The sequence below is a fragment of the Stylophora pistillata genome, chromosome 2, assembly GCF_964205215.1.
Source record: "Stylophora pistillata chromosome 2, jaStyPist1.2, whole genome shotgun sequence".
Classification (NCBI taxonomy): Eukaryota; Metazoa; Cnidaria; class Anthozoa; order Scleractinia; family Pocilloporidae; genus Stylophora; species Stylophora pistillata.
The window spans coordinates 6617475-6634042 of NC_142520.1; the positions used below are offsets into that span (position 1 = coordinate 6617475).

Genomic DNA, 16568 nt, shown 5'->3' on the forward strand with positions numbered 1-16568 from the left:
TAGGCTGCTCCCCTGGAATGAAATGAGAATAATATGTGTTAAGGTATTAATTTCTCTTAAGGCATGTTCTGCTTAAGTTAAAACAGAGAGGGTGTGTCATAGCTCCAACAAGACACCTTATTAAATACCGGAATGAAAGCTTAATTTTTTTTTCTGATGAACCAAACATTGATTGGTACTGGCAGTTGCAGGTGGACTTCATACCCTCTCCTTCTATTATCTTACCTCTCCCATAAGATGATGTGCATGGTCAGTCTCAGTAGGAAACTCTATGTAAATTCTCTGCTCAGACCTCACATTTGCTTTTACCATATCATCTCTCAATCGTTTTGATGCTTTTAATCTATCATGTTTTGTATCTTTTTCAATCTGCAGTGAGTTGTAAATTTTAATATTAAATACTGAGAAAGAACGGTTTTATTGTATTTTAATATGTCTAATCCTGGCTGCGCTTCAAGTTTTAATGTTGCAATTTATTGTTGAAAGAGATTATTAGTTTTATTCTGAATGCACACATACTTATTTACAAAGAGAGATGAAATACAGCTGGTTATAAACCAACTGAGGAGTGAAAGCAAAAATAATGATGAAGATTGCGTATGTTCAAATAGCAGAAGCTATTCTGTTGAGTGGATGATGAAATTCTTAAATGAAGATGGAAGTTTATGTTTCTGTATGAAAAAAATACGTTCCTGGTTAAATGTAGTTGTTTTAGTGAACGATTAACTTCAGTAGTATACACCATGATTTCCAAAGTCCTTGTCAGCCTCGTAACTGGAAAATTTTACGGTGTTCGTCGTTTCATATTTTGAAATCATCTTTTTGGCATGATCCAAAGACTGAACGTAGCCGAATGTTTCGGAAATTTCCACGGAAAAAGAAGATTCTTTCGCTTCTTCCATTGCAAACATAGATACCACATTCAATTCTCCCGCCAGATTTTCCCGCTAGAACAGGCAGCTCATCGGAAGTTTAACAGGCGAAACCATAAGACTGAGGGGCGAGGGGATGGGAAGGTTCCTCTTCTTTATTTATAGCCTTTTTATATGTATAGCTGGCTTTTCATACGGCGTAAAACGGTAAACCCCAAAGATACTTGCAACACTCGCAATTCTATTTTATATTGGTTCTTATGTTAGCCTTCGATGGGATAGTAAGGATAGTAGTTGATTTTAAAGTACACATATAGCCCAAGCACATAATCATGAATAAATGTGACTTCGCTCAAAGTTGCTTCCTTTTAATATGTTACTTTTAAGGACTTCATTACTAACACCCTCTTTCAACGCAAAAAAAGTATGGCTTGGTTTTATATCGTATTGCTTCAGACATCATTAGGAATAATCCTACCCTATGTTATGTACTTATATATTGTCCTGTAGTATTGAAAAGTAACATCGGGTGAGGTAGCATAGAGTCCTTCACTTAAGTAAGTAGGTCCGGAAACATTCTTCTGCTTGTCTAGCGAGTTGCTTATTAGTATGCAACTCCGTACACTAAAAAGATGCGTGGCCTAGTCTAAGCTTACAGCCTGCAATCGTGCGCAACATAAACTACTGGTTTCACACTTACGCCGCCATGTTAATTTCCGAAGTTTACAGTGCGGTCGGAAGATGACGTCAAAGCTATGATCGGAAAATGCTAATCAATCGGGTCTACTTCACCCTATGTTATCTAATGTCGACCCTAGCGAATGGCTTCTAATTACACGACACGCTGGGGATATAAACTCGGCTTATACGATAACGAAAAGAAAAATATATACGAATGTTGAGTATAACTTTCATGATCGTTGCACGTATCTAACACTGCAAGCCGTTTTTTTCTTTTCTCGGCAGATAATTTTCATGATCAGTGCACGTAATGCCGCTGTATCGACGAACAGTAAACAAGTCGGCTTGCGGCATTCACGCGGTGTAAATATGCTTTGTTTTTCGGGTTTGAGTTTTCGAGACACCCAGAGGGTCTGAGGCTTTCAGGTCTGAGTTTTCGTCGAGACACCTAGAGGGTCTGAGTTTTTCGGGTGTGAGGTCGGAGTTTTCGAGACACCCGACAACCGACTCCACGGTTTACCATTCAGCGGCAATACAATGTAACTCCAGTCAACCAAAGTAAACGCAAAGGACGCTGAACTTTTAATAGGTGTTAACATTCTGCTTCTGTTGTCTTTACTTAAACGGGGAATTGCTGCCAGACCAAAGAGGAAACGTCGCTTCTTGGTGCAGAAAGTCTTAAGAAAGAGAGAACTCTTTAGATACAATGAAATATATGAAGTTCATATATTTTGAACTGCGGTATTAGATACATATTATCTAATACCGCAGCTCAAAATATATGAACTTCATATATTTCATTGTATCTGATTTATCACTTTCACGGGTTTATTACGAATCAACTTAACGGCCTGCTCCCAGTTGGCTTGTTAGCTCAATTGGTAGAGCGCTGCACTAGTGTCGCAGAGGTCAGTGGTTCGAATCCCGTACAGGCCTGATTTTTTTCAGGTCTGATTTTCGCTATTGCTTAAATAGCGCTATCTACTGCGAGGATCGTGCACCATATGTAGAGAACTCTTCGCTAAAACGATTGAACATGCAATCGTATTTCCTAATTTCCTCCAATTAATTTCCTCCAGTTCCGTGTCAATTTCACTAGCATCTTGTCAAAACACACGCACGTGTAAAAGTTGATAAACAATTGGTTGTCATGGCATCATCTCCCTTGCATAGCATTATTGGACACATTCAATCGCATGATCGCAGAACTTTGTTCACATATGATCGCACTCGATCGCAACCGATCACACGAATAGAACGTCGTTCTATCCCTGCGATCACCTGCGATCGCGATCGCACTCGATCGCTCACTATCGCAGAGCTGTTCACATATCATCGCAGACGATCGCTGGCGATCGAGTGCGATCGCCTGCAATTGAGTACGATCGCCTGCGATCATATGTGAACCAGGCTTTAGTGGTCGACTTGGGAATTTGGCCACTACTGGCCGTTTTGGCATTTTGACCACTAGTGGCCGTTTTTTTGTTTTTGTTTTTTTTTCTTTTTGTATGGTTGTATTAACGACAGCACATTTATTATAATATTATAGCAAAAAAAAAATAGCAAGGAAAATCGACAGAGCAGGTGCTGCTCGTCTCCTTACGAGATAAGGAAAAAATTTTGAGTCATCATGAGTAATCGAACTTTACACCTTCGGATTCCGCGTTCCTTTTAGATTGCGTGTATTGACCTTTTTTTTTTTTCTATCTTATTGGTTTTTTTTTGTTATCGATCATTTCTAAAGTTTTTTCCACAAACCCTAAGGGCATCTGAAACAGCTGGTTGATAGCAAAAACGTGTTATTGTTATTAAATTCTGGGTATTTACCCGTCTCTTTTGGAAGAAAGCTAATCCGCAAACTAATTAAAACTATTATGCGGGTGTTTAAACAGCAAATTATTATTAGAATTACAGATCACAATGAACACAGTAGCTATAGGACACTGCCAAATAGCCATTTTGGATGCGAGTGAAACATGCCTGTCGTGTGAATTCTTGAGCAATAAAGTAGACTAGGTACAGCTGAAGTTGTGCGTTTTTATTTTCGGAAGTATAAAGGTTATACGTATTCTAAACGTTGCAATCCGTATCACACGTTACAACGCGAGACAAGCGATTGATCTTCAATCTTCCTATGCAGATTAGGAATCGGTCACTAATTATTATCTAGAGCTGAAGGGGGAGGAGAAGGTGGAGGATTTTAGACGTGTTATGATGAAATTTACCTGATTTCTCACAAGGCTCTGTAGCTTTTTATGTAACCCCTCCTTGGCAGTCATTTTTCTGTAATCTTCCTCGTCACATTTTGTTGCCGACTACTGATTCCCTTCCCGTCCCCTGTGAAAACCGTGTGATCACCCTAAAACCTCTTCCCCACCCTACCCTCCTTCTTCCATCCTTTCGTTCGCGCTAAATAATGATGACTAATAAATACTCCTCGTGACTATAGTCCCCACGTACAGATTAAAATTGAGGATGTAAAATGAAGAAAGTATGACGAAATTCATAGGTCTGTCACGGTTTTTAAAGTCACACGACTAAGGAAGCTGCGTTGAGCTATTATTTCCATTTATCATTTGAAGAAATGAAAAACATCACATATGTTGTCAATAACACTTTGTAGTGCGTGGCCTACGTAGGCAAGATCTTCCGCTCTGCACTATGTGCGGGTAATTAGAAAAAATGAGGTAAAAAAAAACCTTTATACGATAGAAGCATTTCATATGGAGTCGTGATCACGATTTCTAAGCAACTTCTGTGATGCTAGAGCTGTAGAAAAACGTAATTCGATGTAAACGGGTTAAAAAAAGCCAACACTAACCACTGTCAGTAGTTGATAGTGAGTTTGAAATGAATAACATCTGTTGCCACTACGTTATCTTTTTTCCTTTTTTTTTACTTAAGACTATATTGACGTAAAGACAGCAGAGTGACAATGACTCTCAATAAAGAAATGACATCTTGAAATTTTAATTTACAAGACATGTTTCGACATATCTAAGACTATATCATTCAAAACTGTATTGGTTTTCGCTTTCTATTGCTTAGCACGTGTCAATTTGTTGAAAGAGTTTGAAAATGCGACTGAATATTATTCTGGAAATTATGATATCAAACTCAAAATATTTCTTGATACAACGTCAATAACCTGCCTATCAGTTTCCCGCATCATACGTGGAAGCCGGCAGTACACGGCGACAACATTGGGTGTGTGATTTTAAACAAGAGGTCTCAGAGGCATTGCATTTATTATTGCAAAGGCTATTTTGGACCGATCTCGAGCCACTCAAATTCTGCCAGAAGTTTGCATTTGGCTCAGATGATAACAACTCAATCCAGACGACGAAAAAATGATGACTACGAGAAGTTTTCGGTTGTGGGGAGCAATCCTGTTATCAATAACTCTGAGTGAGTACCAAAGCTTCTTTTGAAAGATTAAGATTAAGCGTACTCCGAAGAGTCGAGCTTAAGGCTGCGCGGCGAGTAGCATCCGAAAAGATTGAGCGAAAACAGACTGTTAGGGCTTAGAATGGCTTTAAATTAGTTTATCCTATGTGAGAGCCGACCACACACGCTCCCACACAAGCAAAATTTTTTAGGAGGCTGAACTTCAAGAAGCTAGTTAACCATGTATTACTGAGCTACAGGTTTTATGCCTGATTTAATTAAGGGGTCTATCATGAAAAAATGAAGTTCAGGCGCAAACATGCAAATGGCGTTGGGAAAATTTTGGCTCGACTTTTTCGTTCAAACAAGAACTGAATAAGAATTTACCATATGCCGCCACTCACATCTCACAAATTACCAAACTCAGTAGCTCAACGAAACAACTTCAAGTCTTCTTTTAACGGGTTCTCGCGGATTTCCTTTTCTTTTTCTTCTCCCTCGTCCAGTTTTCGTTTGAATCTTCAGTATTAGCATTATTATTGATTCATTTTCCTCTTCCATTCATTTCAATAAAACATATTTGAAAAGTCAACACCATTATTTATAAAATTTCGAAGTATTGAGGGATACCCAAGGATACTTTCAACACCCATGGTATAAAAAGTAGTCGGTATCGAAACTAAGTGTGGCACTATAATCTCAGGAGGGCAAACTACCAAGAGCCTAAAAGCAGCATGTATTTCTGAGCATAGTGACAACTTATAATTGCTCATGATAAAGAAGAAAATGTAGCTGTTTATATTCTCCTGTGATGGTAGACCCCTCGCTAGGGTTCTTGAGCCATGTTTGGGTATAGGGGTGCTACTGAGGGATTTAAATCCTGACCCTGTACATAGGACAATACTCTAAAACCCTACTCTGTGTAAGACAGCACCCTCTATTTTAAGTCCCTGTAAAGGACAAGAGACAAAATGCCCACTTTCTCGTTTTACAGGAATTTAAACTGTGTGATAAGCTATTCCAATCATGTTTGATATGTCTAAGACCCAGAGAGTTTGCGTGTCCGCTATACTTAAACTAAACAAAAGCCCATCAAGTATGGAGCTCTAAATTAGTCAATAAGCAAAATCTATAGAAAGGTGATCTTTTTAATAGAAAATCAAAGAGTTTGGTTACTTCAAGAACTGACTAGTGTTCCAAAAAGAACTATGTACTTGTGACTAATCACGTTATCCGACACACAGAAATTATACCTAACGGCACGATCTATTCTGTCGATGTGCGCTTGTTATAATGAAGATAAGAAGAAACAAATTTAAGCTAAAGGATACCGGCAGCAATCGCATTCTCGTCTAGGAAATGATCTGATGATGACTGATGACTGATGACCTCGTGATGACTGCTTAACGTCTCTCGGCTCGTGATACCATACCGTGTTCAGGACAGGTTCTGACCTTGCGTAGGACAGAGGCGAGTAAATTGTAGACCCTGTTCAGGACAGCGAGGAAAAAAAACATATATACACTGTCCAGCAGCACGTCCCCGTTTAGCCCAAAGAAGGAGTACCCCCTATTTTTCAAGAAGAGACATTTTCGTTCCGAGATGAAAGAAGGTATACACCGGTGGAATGACATTTGAAGCTCATAAAAGATATCACTGATAAGCCTGCGGCATTTGGGGCGCCCATTTCCGAAGAGGATCAAGTCGTGACTTCAAAAGGAAGTTTGCTGAGAGGTTTCGCGACCCTTGTCACTGCTATCGAAGCAAGAGTGGATGGAGTTAGCCTGTATTATGTCCAGAAAACAATCATTCACAAAGAAATGAAGCAATCTGTGCTATCCGGTCAGTTGAATGAAGCTGAATCAGCACTGACAAGGACGTTTAGGAGAGATACGCCACGAAATCGGCTAACATGTTTTGGATGTGGTGCTGTGGGACCTGTTCGCCCTAATTGTCCAAGCAATTCGCCCCGTAAGCAGTAAACAAAGGGATAGCGTCTTTTTGATGAGACGAACCGAAGGATGTATATCCGAAGAGATGCGGAGTTTAATAAAAACAATTTCGGCCAGAAACGAGCCATGACAACAGAGCCAGACCCAAGGTGCGAGGAAGCAGAGCAAAACGAAGTAATCCCTAGAAAAGATGAATGAGAACAAGAAGAAATGAAGAATTTAGAAGAATACTCCCCAGGAGAACCTCGACGCTCACCAAGAACACGAAAAGCACTAGTCAGATATGGATATGACGAGTAAGCAGACACGGCAACACACCGCGTACACCATGTCGCCAATCATCTTTCTGGGATTGATGAACCTACAAGTATACAAGAAGCAAGATCAGGTGATCACGCTGCAAAGTAGAAAGTCAGGACGGATTAAGAATACAATTCGCTGATTGAAAACAAGACGTGGAAGTTAGTTGAATTACCTCCACGTTGGAAAGCTGTTGGATTCAAATGAGTATTTAAACTGAAACACTCCTGCAATGATACAGTGGAACGCTTCAAATTACGCCTAGTGGCCAAGGGCTACACCCAGAAACATGGTATTGACAAGGATGAAACCTTTTCGCCTGTAGTTCGTATGTTGTTTGCTAGCGTTTGCAGTTCAGAATGATTTGCTGATTCACCGGATGGACGTAGAAACAGCTTTTCTCAACGGTAAACTTGATGAAGAAATTTACATGCAGCAGCCGGAAGGATACCTGAGACCTGGGGAAGAGCATCTGGTATGCACGCTAGAGAAGTCGCTGTATGGGTTAATGCAGTCTTCCCGTTGTTGGAACAAAGTTCTTCGGAGTGCATCGAGAAGATTGGTTTTATTTAAGCCTCTGCGGATCTCTACGTATTCATCAGAACGTCAGGAATTATGGCGGGAGGGCGTGCTTTAATCTTTCCATGCTTTCACGCTTTAATACTATTCTTATCGCTCACCCAATTCACTAAAACACAACCTACTCTTCAAGAAAATAAAAAAAATCCTCATCTTGAAGGAATTCTCGTGGTCAAGGTGTCTTCTCATACCAGTATACGGAAGCCTCTGCAATCAACAGAAGACGAAAACGATCCGCTATCTTGGTCTAGTGCGGCATGTGAGGGGCTTTCATGCGACCAGGATAAGTTACTATGCGAACTCGCATTCAAAATTCCATCAAATGCGACTCTACACAAGTAGGGACATCGACATAAATCCTGGTCCAGATGAAAGCTCAGTGTGTAACAAGCGTGTAGCCCGAAATCATCGAGCGGTAAATTGCGATAACTGCAACATGTGGTGTCACATAAAACGTGCCTTGATCAAGCCAAGCGAATACAAAAACTATCAAAGCCTCCCCTTATTTGCCTGGTGGTGTCCTGTATGCCTTTGGTCTTTACCATTCGGCAATGAAACAACACTAGATTGCTCGTCTGACTCGCCCATAACTACAAAATGTTACGACGATGTCCGCGAAAATGAAAATCTTTATCCATCACTCGAAACGGACCTACAACTACAACTACCAGGTCTGAAGACCTCACACATCAATGTGAATCGTCTTCTTAATAAGTTATTGGATATTAAAGCTCTACTACCTTCGATAAATTTCGACATTTTAAATAGCCATAACTGAATCCCATCTAAGTAAGGATATTTCTGATGACAAAATCGCCATTACTGGATACAAAACTGCCCGATGCGATCGAAAGGATGGCCGAGAAGGCGGTGGCACGGTTATCTACTTTTCTGAATATTTAGATGCATACGAGCGTCAAGACATAAATGTAAACAACTCTACAGAAGCTGCCTGGATTGACGTTACGGTAGCGTCTCAGAGACTTCTAGTTGCTTCTATGTATCGCCAACCTGATGATACCACGTTCCTCAATAAATTTTCTTCTACTTTGGATCGCATATGGATGAAACGAACCAAATATAATTTTACCAACATAATTTTACTGGTTCTTCAACCTGGAGATTCTGTCAGCTTTTGAATAAATTTAATCTAAAGAACGTCATTAGCAAAGCAACAAGGATCACAGACACCTCCACAACGCTAATTGGTCTGGTAATCTGCTATAATACTTAAAAAAATTTTCACCAGGGTTGTTGTGACGTAGGAATTTCAGATCACCACTTAATATATGCAATCGTAAATCTCAAAAGAAAACGTCAGAGGCCAATGCTCAAAACAGTCTATGATTACAAAAAGGTAGATCTCGACTCCTTAAGAACGGACTTTGCTGCTGCCCCATGGAGTATCTGCAATGCCTTGGACGATCTGGACGATGCTACTTGGGCTTGGGAGTTTTTATACAAGGACATTATGAAATCTAACGTTCACGCTCGACGAGTAAAGATAAGAAGACCAGGCCTACCCTGGATGACTACTATACTACTACGTAAAGAGTTGAATAAACGCTATAAACTACTCCTTAAAGAACAGCAAACACCGAAGGGCTCACAAGACCGGACAGATTATAAGAAGGCAAGAAATCAATGCACCAAACTCCTTAGACTAGCGGAATCAAATTATTGGCTATCAAAATTTAATGAGACAACCTCTGCTATAGATTTTTGGAAGACAGTACGAGCTTTCGAGGGAAAACGAACAACTACAAATATCGGTCCGATTTTAAACCCAGCTAGGCAAGTGGACCTGATGATACTTCCAGCAGGGAGCTGCGCCTTATTGAAGATGCATTTTTGGATTGCTTTATGCCACTGGCTCAAAGAAGTATTATGGAATGCAAATTCCCCAGCCAGTGGAAACAAGCACAAGTAAAATGTCTTCACAAGAAGGGGAGCACTCTCGACTGCGGAAACTACAAGCCTATTTCTCTTCTCAGCATTCCGGGCAAGCTATTGGAGAATGTTGTAAGCCAACAACTTGACAACTTCTTATACGGCAACAATCTAATCTCTTTGAATCAATGGGACTTCAGAAAAGGAAGCTCACCTGAACTTCTTTTACTCTCATTAACAGAACGATGGCGTTTAGCCTTCGATGAGAGCAATATTATTGACGTAGGCTTCACTAATTTTCAGAAAGCGTTGGATTGCGTCAGCCATACAGTTCTCATGGATAAATTACACTCTATAGGCATTAGTGGCTCCTTTTACGATTGGCTCCTAAATTGCCTAAAAAATCCTAAACAACTTGTCACCGTGATTGGTTCTAACTCAGAATCGTTGGAAATACTGGTGTACCCTAAGGGTCTTTACTTGGCCCCAGACTTTACAGCATTTACTCAAATGCTCTGCCCGGAGCCACGACGAACGCTTCCGTTGAAATGTTTGCAGATGATACTACAGTTTTCTGTATTAGAAATACTGTTGATGAAGTCTTATCTAAGATACAGAAAGCGATTGTCGACTTAAACAAAAGGGCTAAGGATAACTTCATGACTATTCATCCCGCAAAAACTGAACTAATGTTGTTTTCTGAATCAAAATTCATCGGACCCTTACAGAAAATTTGTTTAAGGGCAAAATGAGTTTTCGTTTGTTTCCAAGGCTACATGTTTAGGGATTCTTATCGGTAATAAACTATCTTGGTCGCCACATGTAAAATCTTTGAGCAAACGTTTTTCAGCAAGAGTGAAGAAACTCAAACACTTAAATGGACTCGACAATCGCATCTTAGAGTCAATTTATTTTAAAGGTATCATTCCAAGTATTACGTATTCAATTGCACTATGGGGATCTTCAAAGTCACTTCAGACCCTAGAGGACATTTGCATTGTAGCTGCGAGATTTATCCTAAAGAAACCCGCTCCCAACACTGAAGTCCCCGCAGCGACAAAATGGAAGTCCTTATCATACATTTCCAAAAAGAGGATTGCAACTATATCTTATCAGGCATTTTACAATAGAACTCCGGCTGGCATAAGCTCTCTATCTATTAAACACTCTCCGTTGAGAAATCTAAGGGACAGTCTGAAACTATACGTGCAACGCCCTAAAAGTGACTTCTGTCAATCTTTCTTCTCTCGCCATGCGTCTATTCCAGGGAATAACTTAGCCATGTACTTAAAGAGCAAACCGAACATCGTTTCTTTTAAATCTGCTCTTAGAGCAAAATCTGACATTTTAGATTAAATAGCATTTAATGGTTTATAGGGAATAAATAAAGACATTGTAAATTACATATATTAATGTCATTTTACTAATTTTATTTATTTTTAACACTACAGTCAATTAACTGTAGATTATCTTAATTGGTATTACATCTATTCTTACTTACCATAAATTCACCAGTTTGTTATTATTATTATTATTTCAATTTTGTAGATACACTTTACTTTGTATGTATGTAAAGGATGCATTAACTATTATTGGAGTTCACGTTGACGATCTGATGATTCTAGCAAGAAATATCACGGAAATGAGAAGTGTCAAGGACAGTCTAAAGCTGCAGTTTAAGATGAAAGATATGGGAGAACTGTATTGAGTCTGAACGATACAGAGTCTGTATCGTTCAAGATCTAATAAACAAGCAAGTCTTCCTTCATCAAGGGCACTACGTCGAAAAGATGCTCGAAAAGTTTGGGAAAACAAAAGGAAAACTGATGTCTACAACTGCTGATTTGAACGTCAAGCTACAAAAGGGACATGGTTTTAGCAGACCGGTTGATTTGACATTGTATCTATCGATTCTACGTAATCTACTTTATGCTACAATCGCAACGCTTCCAGACATCGCCCAAGCATTGGAAGTTGTATTGAAGTTTTGTGCCAATCCTACTCAAAATCATTTAACAGCAACAAAACGAATCTTCAGATATCTGAAAGCAACTGCATATTTTGGATTTAGTTACAAGAAATGTGCTGATGAAAATTTGATTGGTTACTCAGATGCAGATTGGGTGGGTGATATGGATGACCATCGTTGCGCTTCAGGAAACGTTTCCTCACTGGCATGTGGGGCAGTAAGCTGGCTAAGCAAAAACCAGGCAACAAAGGACAGAGTACGTAGCAGTCAGTACGGCCGCTCAGGAAGCAGTCTGGGTTCTAAGGTTATTGGCAGACATGGGAGAACCTCCAGAGGGACCAACTGAAATATATGAAGACAACCAAGGGGCTTTTTCGATGGTTAAGAATCCCGTGGGCCATGCCAGGACAAAGCACATCGATATACGTTACCACTTTGTTCGCGAAAGAGTACAAGACGGAGCGATCGCCTTCAAATACATGGGTACAGACGAGATGATTGCTGACATCCTTACGAAGCCTTCGCCTAAGCATCGCTTTGAGAATCTTGTTACTAAGCTAGGCATGAAGACTGTCAAATAAGTAATGTCAAAAGTAGGAGTGTTGTTATTGTGTATATTATGATTTGACCGTTGTTATTTGAATTTGATATATTTCACAGGAATTTTTAATTTAACTTACGATTGATACAGGTGTTTCATTTTCTTGTTATTCCTAATTTCTGTTAAAAGAAAATTAGCATATATGTATGTATTTTGTTTTTCTCTCAGTATTGTCAACGTCTTTTTCGTGTGAGCGAAATAAAGAAGTAAAAATTTGGTTTTCAATGGTGTAAATATATTATACATTAAATAGAAGCTGCCAACAGTCTGCTAATGTTTGTATAAATCAGTACCTAGCCTACGAAATAATTTGCGATTTCTGCTAGCTTCGCTTTGTATTTGTCAGAACTATCGTCATCAGTATTATCACCATTACTATTTTTTCTTCAGGTCTTGGGCTTGGAGTTAATGCTTGTGATCCCGATAAATGTACATCGAATGGTGAAAATTATTGCAAACTCTTTCGGAATTGCAGCAGTTGTCCTTATTTTTGTAGTATGGAATGCAGTGAAAAGAATTGTGAATCACAAAAATGCAAGGCTGATATTTGTGATCTGAAATGTAATGGAGGCGGATGTAAAATACAGAATTGTGAAGATCAGGTAAAAGACTGCAAAATGAATCTGGGATGTAGCGGAGCGGAGAATTGTGAACAAACTTGCGAGGCTAAAACATGTGCTATGGAATGTAACGGAAGCGGGTGTAAAAGACAGGATTGCGATCATCAGGTAGAATTATGTACAATGCACCTGGGATGTAGCGGAGTGGAGGATTTTGTACAAACTTGCGAGGCCAAAACATGTGATATGGAATGTAGCGGAGGCTGGTGTAAAAGACAGAAATGCGAAGATCAGGTAGAGTTATGCACAATGCACCTGGGATGTAGCGGAGCGGAGGGTTGTGTACAAACTTGCGAGGCCAAAACATGTGATATGGAATGTAGCGGAGGCGGGTGTAAAAGACAGGATTGCGATCATCAGGTAGAGTTATGCACAATGCACCTGCGATGCAGCGGAGCGGAGGATTGTGTACAAACTTGTGAAGCCAAAACATGTGATATGGAATGTAGCGGGAGCAGGTGTGCGGAACAGCTATGCGAAAATGGAAACGTGTGCAATATGCACTGTAATGCTGATGATTGTGCACAGAAGTGCAAAGCTACCGCATGTCACATGACTAGAACCTGGCCAATCAGTTCTCAGTATAAGCTGATATGCTCTGGAAATGGTAAATGTTGTGGAAATCTCATGTCGTCCTATGACACACCACCTCTCAATACGAGAATCTTTCATACCTGTCCTAACAGAGAAAGCTGCTCATGCACCAAATATGTAAATAGTCTCTACAGCACGATAAATTTATACACGTCGAGTGTCGTAACGTCTACTGGTATTCCACTTTTTGCAACTAAAATCTCAGCAGGACAAGGAACAGAAGCTTACAGTGAGTACAATAAGTACATTAGCTACTAAATACTTGAAGTGCTTAAGATTCTATAAATATAATAATAATTAATTGTCATACTTTAACTTCGTAGCACTTTATCGTAGCTTTCAAATTTGAGCGTTAATTTTATTTTAAAAATGAGAATTTTCCTCACCTTTCTCCTATGCGGCAATCATCAAGGCAATCACTGCTCTCCATAATCTCACCATTACCATTACCACATCATCCCTGGCAATAAAGAACTGCGAAAATGCACAGATTATTTTTTTATCTAGCATTTGAGCTATCCGCCAAGACAGTGCGTGAAATTAGACTTGTTGGCCTCTGCAGGATGCACTGCCTCGTCGATGTTGTTTTGTTGTTGTTGTTGTTGTTTTTTTTTTTTTAATGCGTCTCTGTGTATTCTATGGACTGAAACTGAAGCAATTACAGAGTACAATGATGGCAAATATTTGACCCGACAATTGTTGAGAAACGAATTGTGATTTGTTCTTTCCCGAGTAACTCAAGGCTTTTTCAAACGAGCATTAATTAAATCATTGTACATAAGAAAGCGGGGTTCTAAGTTTACTGAAGTCAATAAAAAAACCTGGTTGTTTATGTTACTTTGTTTTCTCAACCTTTTCCTTACAGCGTTGAAATTGGCAACTTTATCACCCTCGCCAGCATCATTGCCATCATCACTAATATCTCTGTCGCCCACACTGACGGACTTGTTGTCGTATTCGTCATGGTCATCAAAATGGACAGCATCAGAAACGGTGAAAGCGTCACCAACAGCATCAATAGCAGGTAACCCATTATCATCACGTATGGGGGATTGCATATTTGTCGAACTTAGACATTTTTGCAATCAGGTTAAGTAACTTTTAAGGTTTCGAATTAACTGAGATCAATAAAAAACCTGGCTGTTTATGTTATGTTTTTTCTTAACCTTTTCCCTTTAGCGTTAGAATTGGCAACTTTATCACCCTTGCAAACATCATTGCTGTCATCGCTAATACCTCTGTCACCCACACTGACGGACTTGTTGTCGTATTCGTCATGGTCATCAAAATGGACAGCATCAGAAACGGTGAAAGCGTCACCAACAGCATCAAAAGCAGGTAACCCATTATCATCACGTATGGGGGATTGCATATTTGTCGAACTTAGACATTTTTGCAATCAGGTTAAGTAACTTTTAAGGTTTCAAATTAACTGAGATCAATAAAAAAACCTGGTTGTTTATGTTATGTTTTTTCTTAACCTTTTCCCTGTTAGCGTTAAAATTGGCAACTTTATCACCCTTGCCAACATCATTGCCGTCATCGCTAATACCTCTGTCATCCACATTGACGGAATCGTTGCCGTATTCGTCATGGTCATCAAAATGGACAGCATCAGAAACGGTGAAAGCGTCACCAATAGCATCAACAGCAGGTAATCATTATCATCACATATGGAGGATTGCATATTTGTCAAACTTAGACATTTTTGCAATTAGGTTAAGTAACTTTTAAGGTTTTGAATTAACTGAAGAACTGAATACTTGGCTGTGTAGCCGCGCGATGCGGTTCCAGTGACGGCCCACAAATTGACCCTTGCTCACCATAGAGTCTCCAGTAGCTCAGAGGTTAGAACATTTGACTAGATCACGGAGGGTCGTGGATTCAAGTTCCATCTGGGGCTCCGATTTTTTCTATTACTAAAATTGTTTCATAAATTAACTGAGATCAATAAAAAACCTGGTTGTTTATGTTATGTTTTTTCTTAACCTTTTCCCTTTAGCGTTAAAATTGGTAACTTTATCACCCTTGCCAACATCATTGCCGTCATCGCTAATACCTCTGTCATCCACATTGACGGAATCGTTGCCGTATTCGTCATGGTCATCAAAATGGACAGCATCAGAAACGGTGAAAGCGTCACCAACAGCATCAAAAGCAGGTAACCCATTATCATCACGTATGGGGGATTGCATGTTTGTCGAACTTAGACATTTTTGCAATCAGGTTAAGTAACTTTTAAGGTTTCAAATTAACTGAGATCAATAAAAAAAACCCTGGTTGTTTATGTTATGTTTTTTCTTAACCTTTTCCCTTTAGCGTTAAAATTGGTAACTTTATCACCCTTGCCAACATCATTGCCGTCATCGCTAATACCTCTGTCATCCACATTGACGGAATCGTTGCCGTATTCGTCATGGTCATCAAAATGGACAGCATCAGAAACGGCGAAAGCGTCACCAACAGCATCAACACCAGGTACGTAACCATTATCATCACCTTTGGAGGATTGCATATTTGTCGAACTTAGACATTTTTGCAATTAGGTTCAGTAACTTTTAGGGTTTCAAATTAACTGAGATCAATAAAAAACCTGGTTGTTTATGTTATGTTTCTTCTTAACCTTTTCCCTTTAGCGTTAAAATTGGCAACTTTATCACCCTTGCCAACATCATTGCCGTCATCGGTAATACCTCTGTCATCCACATTGACGGAATCGTTGCCGCATTCGTCATGGTCATCAAAATGGACAGCATCAGAAACGATGAAAGCGTCACCAACAGCATCAACAGCCGGTAACCCATTATCATCACGCATGGAGGATTGCATATTTGTCGAACTTAGACATATTTGCAATTAGGCTCAGTAACTGTTAAGGTTTTAAGTTAAGTGAGGTAAATAAAAAACCTGGTTGTTTATGTTATGTTTTTTCTTAACCTTGTCCCTTTAGCGTTAAAATTGGCAACTTTATTACCCTCGCTAGCATCATTGCCATCATCACTAATATCTCTGTCGCCCACACTGATGGAATTGTTATCGTATTCGTCATGGTCATCAAAATGGACAGCATCAGAAACGGTGAAAGCGTCACCAACAGCATCAACAGCAGGTAATCCATTATCA

The 16568-nt window shown here is 39.6% G+C and overlaps 1 pseudogene; it reads left to right on the plus strand.

The window, feature by feature from the left end:
- The first annotated feature begins 11451 nt into the window (after window positions 1-11451).
- On the plus strand, window positions 11452-11976 carry LOC148736865 (uncharacterized; annotated as a pseudogene).
- The last annotated feature ends 4592 nt before the right edge of the window (window positions 11977-16568 follow it).